This window comes from Sceloporus undulatus, chromosome 3 (genome assembly GCF_019175285.1).
Source record: "Sceloporus undulatus isolate JIND9_A2432 ecotype Alabama chromosome 3, SceUnd_v1.1, whole genome shotgun sequence".
Classification (NCBI taxonomy): Eukaryota; Metazoa; Chordata; class Lepidosauria; order Squamata; family Phrynosomatidae; genus Sceloporus; species Sceloporus undulatus.
Genome location: NC_056524.1, coordinates 222,817,166 through 222,829,660, shown reverse-complemented (window position 1 = coordinate 222,829,660; position 12,495 = coordinate 222,817,166).

Sequence of the window (12,495 nt, the reverse complement as noted above, 5' to 3'; positions counted from 1 at the left end):
CTAAGTCTTTCTTGATCCTTCTCTTTGTAAAATCAAATGTCTACTTGTACCTCATGAGAATAGCTACATCATAAGAAAACAAAACAAAACAAAAAAAACCTCACACCCCAGTGAAATAAGAGAAAGTAGGAAAGATGTCAATTTCACATGTAGTGCCCCTTATTTTCCTACTTGCAAAATGCATGCTCTAGAACAGCAGAAAGAATTCTCATCATACCTGTCTATTGCTCAAGCTGTCAGGAGATGAAGGGAGCTGGACTCCAACAATATTTGGAAGACCAGACATTCCCTACTCCTGCTCTTAAGCTATATGGAAGCACATGTTAAAAACAGAAGGGTCCAAGTGTTGACATCATTGTCCCGTGCCAAATAATAATAATAATAATAATAATAATAATAATAATAATAATATTTTCCCGCCTCTTCCTGGGGATCGAGGCGGGATTACAACAGAGATAAAATACAATAGAACAGTAATAACTAAATTAAATCCCCTAACCCTCCCCATTTTAATTTAATAAAATTCACAATAAACATTCTAATCAGTTACAATCAAATGGAGTGGACCATCTGAAGCACATCATAGTCATGTTCCAGTTCTTTTTGTTCTTCAGTTTCTTTCATGATGGCTTAGTGAGTAGGCAGAGTGAGGCTGGCAAAAGCAGGGGAAGGAGAGCAAGCACTAGGGAACAGAGCTGTGGATATCATGTGGTCCATTATACTCTCATGCCAAAGCTAACCTATTTCCATCAGGTACAGAAGGGCATTGCCAATAAAAGTCAATTCTCAGTTCTTCATGTCTTCTGTGTGTGGCATGGAATGTGGAGTGCCATCTTGCCCTTTCCCTTTGCATCAGGCAGCCATAGATTGGCTCTTCTCCCATTGTGGCTTTGGCTGTTACTGTGCAGCGGGGAAAGCAAATGTGTGAATGAATTACTGACTTGATTTTTTTCACTTCTGTTGTAACATCTGAGATAAAAATCTAAAAAAATATACCTTCACTACAAGTAATGTAAAAATTCCAAATGTGAGAATAACAGACATTTTTGGGTGATTATAGTAGAAGGGCATAAGTTCTTTTTTCAGATATTATGCTATAACATGCTGTTCCCTGCCTTGAGGAGAGATGGAAAAGAAATAAAAATGATGATGATGATAGCAGCAAAATAGTGGTGTGAAAGCTGGGCTACTGAGCTGTTCATCATCCCCAGACATCATAGGCAACTGGTAGGAATGATGAGAGTTGTAGACCAACATGTGGAAGACTTTAGATTTCTCACATCCATTCAAGAAGCACAAAAAATGGGTTCACACAGTTTCCATGCAAATATACCTTTTTAGTAACTGAACTTCTCCAGTTGAACTTCTTGAGTAGTTGGACTGCACTTTTGTAGTCCTAGCACATGCATACCAAACTTAGTACAGCAACAGAAGTATAATGAAGCATAAAAGCACAGCATGCATGAGGCTGGAACCAAGTTCAGCATTCCTGGAGTCCCAGTCTGACCCATCACCAGGCTGCCACATCATGACTAACCTATGGCTCAAGATTTTAGGGTCTAAACCTTAGATCTAGGGACAAGCAATTGTAATGACACAGAGGAGGACCCTGGTGAAGATACAAGGGTGATGGCATTAATCATGATACATGAAACATTTTTCATAGTTTCACAGATTTTTCCATTAAAGTTCCATAGTTTCACAGATTCTTCCCCTCTTTGTTGTCCTTCAGCTGGCAGGCTAAGACCTCTTTGTTCAGATAGGCATTTAGAACAGAAGGTTTGTAAAGAATGGGCTGGGTGTTGTATTCTTTTAAAGTATTTTAAAACATTTCTATCTTTTTAACTATCTTTTATTTATTTTTTAAAATGCATTCTGTTTTAATACAGTGGGCCCTCCCTTTATGTGCACCCTATTACTTCTTCTGGGGCATGCAAGTGGCTTTTCCAGTGTGGCTTTCAGCATATGCTGAAAGCTGTGTATATCACACCCGCGTAAAACGCGGGCGCACTGTATATAATTAATTCTGTTTTAATGTAATACTTTTCTGTGTTTTTAATTGTAATGTTTTCAGTCTTGTAAGACGCTTCAAGTCCCAGTCTTGGGTAAAAGGGCAGGATATAGATAACAACAAGTCTAACAGAGTAAGAAAAATATATATACACACAGTTGTCCTTCACAAAGAGTGCCAGAGGACACAGCCCAGGCCCTGAGATCTGGCAGTCCTACCCAGAGTTCCCAGATGGCCATACTCCCTTCTGTTTTATACCTTTGTTTGGCAGTTACCCAGATTTTGTATGGGTTTCCTAAGGATTAGCTACTAGCAGTAAGAGTGTTAAGTTAAACATGTTGGTATTTGGGGTCTCACTCTTTTACCCACCAACCACTGGAATGTTGCTCTGAGAATTTCTCTACAGTTGAATTTCACCCTTGACCTGAAAAGATTCACGGTCCCAACCCTTAAAGTAGAGAGTTAGACTACCCTTTTACACATATATCTATACACAAGGAAGCACACTTGTTTGATATCTCAACTTTTCATTTTCATTGGAAAGCTGGTTTTTGTTTTTAAAAAACCCTGTGGTTATTTCAAAGGCCATTGCCAACACAGTTAAAGCAAATGCTACCAGTTTACATAAGGTTGTTTGCATTGGGTGTAAATCCAATAAGGGGTATACTTATTTATAATTATTCTCAGACAAACAAGGTGTGCATGTGTGCATTGAACAACTTATATCACAAAGGCATCTTGAGAAAAACAAATACTCTGGAATTAGAGGAAGTAAACTGTTTAAGAATTGAGAATAAGTAAAATGTTCAGAATGTCTTGTCTTACTATAAGAATATTGAACTAGTAATGAAATATGCCTCATTTAAGGAAGTTTTAAAGAAAGGAGCATTGCTTCATCAATGTTTCAATACTTATAAAGGTTTGCTAAAATCTTTGCTTTCAAATGTGGACTAATATGAATATTGTCAAGCCCCAGATTATTTCTGTTCTACACCAGGAGTGGGCAAAGTGGACACCAGGGGGTCATTTTTAAATTTTATTTTACTTTTAGCTCCAAAATGCCCCAAGAAGAACTCTAGTGCATGTGGAAGGAATTCCAGCATGGGATAGTACTGTTTTTAATTGTTTTTAATTTTATTGACAGTTTAATTACATTTTAATGTTAATTTTAATTTTGTATGCATTATTTACATACTCTCCAACTGTACTGATTTGGCAAGAACAGTCCTGTTTGGTTCTCTTACATCCCATGTTTTCAATTGCTTTTAAAATGTCTTGGTTTTTTGCTCTTCCTTCCACTTTTCCCCCTTATCCTCAGCTTATTTCAACTGCTGTTAATCAAGTTCAAATCAAAAGCAAACTGTTTCAGACTCACTTACATAGCTTGAGCATTGTTCCTCATTAAAAAAAATTGCCAACTTAACCACATTCTGATGTTGGTTGGCCAGATGTGTCCTGGTTTTCATCTGTCAAATGTTGTAAGACATATCATTATATTGCTCAGAATGGAAACTGAAATCGAGAAATTAGAAGACTAAGAATGAGTAGAGCAGCCGTGAAATAATTAGACAAGACCTTAAAGTGTAAATATATACAACTGAATACGAAAGTTACAATCATCCAGGCCACTGTGTTCCCTATCATCATGGATGGATGTGAGAGCTGGACAGTGAAGAAACCAGATCAGATGAGGATCAATTCATTTTTGATTTGATGCTGGAGAAGAGTGCTGAGGACACCGGGGATGGCCAAAAATACAAACAAATGAGTCCTTGAATAAATCAAGTCTGAACTCTCTCTGGAAGCCAAGACGATCAAACTGAGGCTGTTGTATTTTGGCCACATTATGAAGAGACATGAATCACTAGAAAAGACAATAATGTATTATTATTATTATTATTATTATTATTATTATTATTATTATTATTATTAAACTTTATATAGCACTGTAGATTTACACAGCACTGTACATATAATTAAAAATCAATAAAAATGAAACCTGCCAATGGCTTACATTCTACAGGATAATAACCAAATAACAATAGATAATAATACAAGATAGCATTAGATAAAATAAACAAGCACCAAATTAAAAACACTGAATATCAGATATCAAAGCAAATATCAAATAACAATCAGATAACAATCAAACAAGCTTCATTTATATACCGCTTCATACCGCCTAAGCAGTGTCTAAGTGGTTTACAACTGTAAGCTAATTTGACCCCAATAATCTGGGTACTCATTTTAGTTACCTCGGAAGGATGCAAGCCTGAGTCAAGCTTGAGCTCTTTTGCTGGTCTTGAACTTGCAACCTTATGCTTTTGAGTGAGTGGCTGTAGTACAGGCATTTAACCACTGCACCACCAGGGCAATCACACCATGCATGGGAATGCTTTGTTATAATGATGGGAAAGATAGAAGGTAGTAGAAAGAAAGACTGCATGCCAGATGGATAGACTCAATTAAGGAGGTCACAGGCCTGAATTTACAGAACCTAAACAGAGCAGTAGAGAATAAGGTGTCTTGGAGTTGTCTCATACACAGGGTTGCCATGAGTTGGGGTTAACTTGAGGACAGTTAACAACAACTAGCCATCCATCCAGCATATGGCCTTTCTCTCCTAGAATGTTATCACACCGGGGAAATTGGAAGGCCAATGCAGTGTGATCCTGGATGCAACCATGCAGATTCACGTTATTGCGCGAGAGGTTATCACACATAATCAAAGTCAATGCTAAGTCTGTTCGAACCCAATCCAGGGTCAACTGAGAGATGTGTAAATTTGGGAAAATACAGAATTTACAAATCCTGTTCCACTCCCAAGTTGCGTTCAATTCGAATTTGGCAGGCATGGAATGCATGTCTCGGTCGCTCTTGGATTTACTTTGAATCAGACTACAATTCCCAAACTCCTTTGTTAGCTGCAATTTTTCCCTCCCTCCCTCCCTCTGGATGTGGGGGGGGGGGCTTTTCTCTCCTCTCAGAGTAGTTCTGGAGCTGTTTTGGAGATGAAGACACACACACTCCCTCTCTCCCTCCTTCCCTCCCCCTCTCAGTCCTTTCTGACTCTTTCCCTTTGCAAAATTCATCCTCTCCAACTGGAGGGAAGGGATTGGCCAGGGCTCTCTCTTTTTCTCTCACGACCCTGTCACAGGGTTTTCTTGGCAGGTTTATTCAGATGGGGTTTGCCATTGCCATTTTCTGATGAGGCTGAGAGAGTGTGACTTGCACCAGATAATGCAGTGGGATTCAATCCCTGCCTTCTAGAGTCATAGTCAAATGCTCAAACCAAGTACAAGGTTGCTTTGGACTGTTTTTGAATTGGTGAATTGCCTAAATAACATGAAATAAAGGGTAATGAATGAACAGATAACATGAAACAAGGCAAAAACCACAGGAACCGGAAGCAAGCCCTGTCGGAAGTGTAAATAGGACATGATCCGATTCTGCCCTCACTGCACATGTGCAGGGATGCTAATTCGAATTCTAGACTACGAAGGGTATGTACCCATATGATAATTATTTTGCATTCGTACTACTTTGGCTTTGAGATGGGCGCTGTGTTCTTCTGTGGTGTGATAGCCATCCATGTACTTGTGTTCATTTCTGAACTGGCCCTACTTTCTTTTCTTTTGAAACTGAGAAACATTCCTCCCATGTGATAACGCCCCTAGGATTATTGTTTTTTTCAAATGAGTCGTGCCTTCTCATGATGTGGCCAAAGTACATCAGCCTTAATATAAATAGCATTGCCAGACTAAAAACTGAAGACAGCTCCTGTACCTTTAACAGTTGTTTAGAAATGAGAATTTCAGCATGTATTGTTTGTCACCTGGTTGTGTGACAAGCAAAATCTGCTGAAATTCTCTGTTCTACACAACCACTCATGATATAGAACTCCCTCTGCCTTCATATAGTTATCTACTCATCTTGTCTTTTTCTGCCAAGGATCATTGGTAAGACTGAGCTTGTCATCATATCACCATAGCCACAAATTTTGCATTCCTATCACTAGTCACAAACGCAGACACAACCCACTCATTCATGGGTATAAATGTTAGCCCTAGGTACTTTACTCCATGCATCTAGTGAATATATTTAGAGACTATACAGACAGGCGGCTAAATGTATGCCCTGGATTGGTGCTGCAGCAGCCACACGCCACGGCACTGAGCAGCTTCCTGGAAAGGGCGTCATTGGTGTGCTCATGCACCATGATGATGCCCCTTCCGGCCAGTGCTGTTTGGGTGCTGCGTGCCACGGACGCCATCATGGTGCGCGCCATATGGACGGGAGCACACCATGATGTGGCAAAACTAGGACTTGGGGTGTGTGCTGCAGCCCTACTCTGTAGCCCTAGTTCAGCCCCTATTCCACAGTCAGGCCAGTACAAAGTGCCGGTCTGTACTACCTCAGTGTCTATGAAAGTTTATGCTACCAACTTCTTACTCTTGGTTAGTTTCAAAGGTACTACAAGATCCTTTTGCACTGGGAATGGTGAAAAGGATTACAGGATATGCTTTTTGTCTTGGCAAATGGGAAGTCAATATTTGTTTTTTTTATTTATTTACTGTTTTGTTCAGGTTTTTTTAAGAGGGGGCTAGATGTATATAGGGGAATTTGGGGGGTTGTGCATTATGCGTTGTAGTGTCTTGTGCTTTTATAAACGTGTTAATATTTCATTAAAATATAACATTTTACAAAAGATATAGGTACAGGAATAGTCTCCATTTTTCACTCTAGCAACCCTAGCAATTCCTAAACCCAGTCTAAAATTATAAGACTACTTCACTGTACACCCTTCATCTCCTTGGAGAATTTATTTGTCACAGAGCTACTCTTCTCCTCTCTCCTCACCCCACCCCCACATACCACATTCCTTCTCTTTCTTGCCTTCTGTCCCAGGTTACTTCACATGCCAGGGGGAGTAAAACTTTCTCACTGGGCATGCTGGTTTGTCATGTGTTTATCCATGAACAGCCACCTGGAGATTCCTGCTGTTCTTTAATCCTTGTGCTGTCAGCAGGTGCCATTAATTTGCTCACTGTTATTTTGCTGAAGTCATGGAATTTGCTGCCAGTAATGAGCCTCGGCATAACAACTCTGCTGATGGCTAATGTTACAGCCAGGAAGATGTTTGGCACACTGAGTTGAAAACTGACTTAAATCTTTTTGACCTATCAAACAGCCTCCCACAGGTTTTCATTAACTACTTTGATCTTTGAAGAACCATAGGCTATCAGGCATATGATACTGTGAGGACTGTGTCACTGATGAAAAGAGAGGCCATGACATATGCCATGGGGAAAGTACTGGATCCTGTAGCTAGTTGTGGCAAAATGTACTATTCCTTTAATTCACAAACAATCCATATGAGATTTGACACTTATATTTACATAAAAATATATGCCTCCGAATGCATAATAAAACAGACCTCTTTGAAACTACAGAATAATAGCAGTATGGTTCTACTTTAATAGCAGTATGGTTCTACTTTAACTGACATGACTGCATCCTATGGAATCCTAGGACTTGTAGTTTGGTGAAGCACCAAGGGTTCTCCATCTGAGAATGCTAAGTTTATTGTTGTGTGCTGCCAAGTCATTACCGACTTATGACGACCCTAAGGCGAACATATCACGAGGTTTTCTTGGCAAGTTTCTTCAGAGGGGGTTTGCCCTTGCTATCTTCTGAGACTAAGAGAAAGTGACTTACCCTAGGCACCCATTGAGTTTACATGGACAAGCCAGGATTCAAACCCTTGCAGTCCAACACTTAAACTACCATGCCACACTGGCTTTAGTAAGTACCCTTTCCAAAAATGCAAATCCCAAGATTCCATAGGATAGAACCAAGACATTTTAAGTGGAATCACAGAACAATAACTGCACATTATGAAAGAGTTTTGAGAATATCAAATATTTTAAAGAACCTACTTTGAAACAATGCCACTAGGACACATTTCATTCCTGTTAGTTCTGATTTTATTTTGGAGGTTCAAACACTGTTTATCCCAGAATATTTTTGCCACCTTTTGGAACAATCAGAGACTTTTTATACCAACTCCTTAGGCTGGCTCCTTTTAATCCAGTATAAAATTGAGAAGAACAGAAAAAAAAGACATTAACACATACTCATTTTGTTTACTCTCTGAGAATGTCTTATTGGCTTATGTAGAACAGTTAAATAAGCCATAACGGCAAGGTGAGTGTTTTTCTTTACTATTTACTTTTCCAAAGGTGTCTAAGAGGTTTCAAATATTATGTTTGGGTGTTTTCTTAAAGAAACCAAGTGATCTTTGTTCCAAAGCCAACCAGTGATCCTTCCTTAGAGTTATTAGCACAACAAAGTAAATATGATATAATAGGCATCACTGAACCCTGGTGGGATGAGTCTCCTGACTGGAATATAGGAATACAGGGGTATTATTATTATTATTATTATTATTATTATTATTATTATTAACCTTTATTTATGAAGCGCTGTAAATTTACACAGCGCTGTACATGCAATCTTTTTAGTTAGACGGTTCCCTGCCCTCAGGCTTACAATCCAAAAAGACATGACACAGAAGGAGAAGGGAGTGGTGGAGGGAAAGGGTAAGAGGTCCAGCAGTTCCTCTCAACCTCCAAGGCCTGGACCAAGGCAGATGGACTGAAGGGAGGGCTTGGCTTCAAAATGGAAGGTTAATCATTATCCAGGGAAAATACATACTCACAGGTAGGATAATACATATACAGTACATAGCAATACAGGAAATGGATCGATAAACAGTCAACAACAGAACATCAGATAGTAAGCGACAATTATGCGATGCCTGGGAAGGCTTCTCGGAACAGGATGGTTTTCAACTCCGTTTTGAAGCTGGTTAAGGAAGTGATGGCTCTTGCTTGTGGAGGAAGAAGGTTCCAGGAGTGAGGGGCAGCAAGTGAAAACCTTTTTAAGTGAAACAGGCCAAACAGGAAAGAAGGAGGAATAGCCTTATATGTCAGGGATATTTACACCAGTGAAGAGATCCAGGACATCAATCCTGGAAGCCAGGTGGAGAGCATCTAGATAGAAATTAAAAGGGAAGGAAACAACAGGGACGTTATTGTGGGGGGTCTACTACAGACCCCCCAGTCAGATGAAGGAATTGGATGATGCCTTTCTAAAACAGATGACCACACTCTCAGAAAGGAGAGATGTTGTAGTGATGGGTGACTTCAACTATCCTGATATTTGCTGGAATTAAAACTCAGCAAAATCCTCAAGGTCTAGCAAATTCCTCACTTGCCTTGAAGATAATTTCATTGTCCAAAAGGTGAAAGAGCCAAGAAGGGGATCAGCTATTTTGGATCTGATCCTAACCAACAAGGATGACCAAGTTAATGGGATGCAAGTGGAGGGATCCTTAGGTGGAAGTGACCATGTTCTCCTGGAGTTTGTTATACAATGGAAAGGAGAAGCCAGGCATAGTCAGACATGCATTCTAGATTTTAGGAGAGTGGATTTAGTAAAATACTGGGGGTGATCCTGTGGTCAGGAATACTAAAAGAGAAGGGAGTTCCAAGACGGATGGGAGTTTCTCAAAAGGGAGATACTGAAGGCACAATTTCAAACAGATCCAATGAGGAAGAAAAATGGGAGGTGTCTTAAGAAACCAGGATGGATGACTATGGCAGGATACAGACCGCCCCTTTCCCCGATGGATTGGGGCCTCAGCTGCCACAGCGACAGCCCCGGAGACCCCGATCCGTCGCTTTTCCAGGCCTTGGGGAAGCGGCAAAAGGCCTGGAAAGGGGTGTCCTTGGGGAGACAGAGAAAGGGGCCGCTTGGCCCCTTTCTCTTCAGTATCACTGACACGGCCATGTAAAGGCCGCACCAGCGATACGCGGTGCGAAAGGAGCTCCGTTTTGGAGCTCCTTTTGGCACTGTTGAAAGGGCGCCACAAGCGCCCTTCAGCAGCGCCAGTACGTAATGGCTGCACTGTACAGTTTGGACGTGATGCAGCTGTTACATCAAAATGGCGGCACCCATGTAGACAGGGCACCGCCATTTTGACATACTCAGTACGTACTAGGGTTAGGGAGCATCTGAAAAGGACGCTCCCAGGCAACCCTAGCACGTACTGTGTATGTGCTTTTTGGCCCGTCTGTACAGGGCCTATGGAACTTTCAACCAAGCTAAGTTTTAAATGGAACATGTATAAGAAATGGAAAAAGGAGGAAATCACGAACAAGGAATTCAAAGAAATATCAGGCATGTGTAGGGGCAAAGTCAAAAAAGCTAAAGCACAGAATGAAAGGCTTTCTAGAGAGGTTAAGAACAACAAAAATGGCTTTTTTGGATATGTCTGCAGGAAAAGGAAGAAGAAGGAAACAGTAGAGCCACTGTGTGGAGAAGATGGCAAAATGCTAACAGGGGACAGAGAAAAGGCAGAGTTACTCAACACCTTTTTTGCCTCAGTCTTCTCAAAAAAGGCAAAGGGTGCTCAATTTCAGCAGAGAATAAATAAAGAGGTAGTACAGGAATACCTGGTTAATCTAAATGAATTTAAGTCTCCAGGACCAGATGAACTACATCCAAGAGTATTAAAGGAACTGGAAAATGTAATATTGGAGTCATTGGCAATAATAATCTTTGAGAACTCCTGGAGAACAGGAGAAGTCCCCGCAGACTGGAGGAGGGCAAACGTTGTCCCCATCTTCAAAAAGGGGAAAAAAGAGGATCCCAACAATAATCGCCCAGTTAGTTTGACATCAATACCAGGAAAGAATCTAGAGCAGATCACTAAACAGAGCGTCTGTGAACATCTAGAAGGCAATGCCATAATCCTAAAAAGTCAACATGGTTTTCAGAGAAACAAGTCATGCCAGACAAATCTAATCTCTTTTTTTGATAAAATTACCATCTTGGTAGACAAAGAGAATGCCATAGATATAGTATATCTTGATTTCAGTAAGGCCTTTGACAAAGTTCCCCATGACATTCTTGCAAACAAGCTTGTAAAATGTGGGCTAGACAAAGTAACTGTTACATGGATTTGTAATTGGTTGACTGGCTGAACCCAAAGGGTGCTCAACAATGGCTCTTTTTCAGCCTGGAGAGAAGTGACCAGTGGGGTCCCACAGAGCTCTGTCCTGGGCCCAGTGTTATTCAACATCTTTATCAATGGCTTGGATGACAGAATTGGGAGCATACTTATCAAATTTGCAGATGACACCAAATTAGGAGGAATGGCTAATACTCCAGAGGACAGGATCAACATTCAAAATGATCTGAATAGACTAGAAAGCTGGGCCAAAGCTAACAAAATGAAATTCAACATAGATTAATGTAAGGTACTGCACTTAGGGCAGAAAAATGAAATGCACAGATATAGGATGGGAGACACCTGGCTGAATGAAACTACATGTGAAAGGGATCTAGGAGTCCAAGTAGACCACAAGTTGAACATGAGTCAACAGTGCAATGTGGCAGCTAAAAAGGCCAATGCAATTTTAGGCTGCATCAATAGAAGCATAGTGTCTAGATCAAGGGAAGTAATAGTGCCACTCTATTCTGCTCTGGTCAGGCCCCACGAGGAATACTGTGTCCAGTTCTGGGCACCCCAATTTAAAATGAATGTTGAGAAGGTGGAGTGTTTCCAAAGGAGGGCAACTAAAATGGTGAAGGGCCTGGAAACCATGCCCTATAAGGAACGACTTAGGGAGCTGGATATGTTTAGCCTGGAGAAGCGAAGGTTAAGAGGTGATATGATAGCCCTGTTTAAATATTTGAAAAGATGTCATATTGAGGAGGGAGCAACCTTGCTATCTGCTGCTACAGAGAACAGGAACCAGAACAATGGATGCAAACTGCAGGAAAAGAGTTTCCACCTCAACATTAGGAGGAACTTCCTGACAGTAAGGGCTGTTCGACAGTGGAACACACTTCCTCAGAGTGTAGTGGAGTTTCCCTACTTGGAATCTTTAAACAGAGGCTGGATAGCCATCTGTCAGGGATGCTCTGATTGAGATTTCCTGCATGGCAGGGGGTTGGATTGGATGGCCCTTGTGGTCTCTTCCAACTCTAGGATTCCATGATCTGTTCCAAAAAGAAATAAGTTACTCTACCTCACAGATACTGAACACTGAGCAGGAGATGCTGTGAGCTTGCTTTTCCTTTTTCATGCACTTGAACCATAACATTTTGCTGCTGTGACAATTACATTCCTATGTATGCTCAGAGCTTGGAAAATTTGCTCTTCAGTTCCTAGAATCTCCAGTTAGCATGGCTACTGGTCAGTGGCCAGATTGGCTGAGGGAGTCTGTGAGTTGTGGTGAAAAAATTACTCTTTCAAGCCTGTGTGTGTGTTGACTTAGAAAGAAATCTCTTGGTCTTACTTCCTATTAGGAGCAATAAAGGACTCCAGATTTAACTGCTATTTCAGTAGCTACATACATGTGGTTGTGATGCTGTCATGGGACAGTTCGAACCATCCAAAGGGTGAATAATAT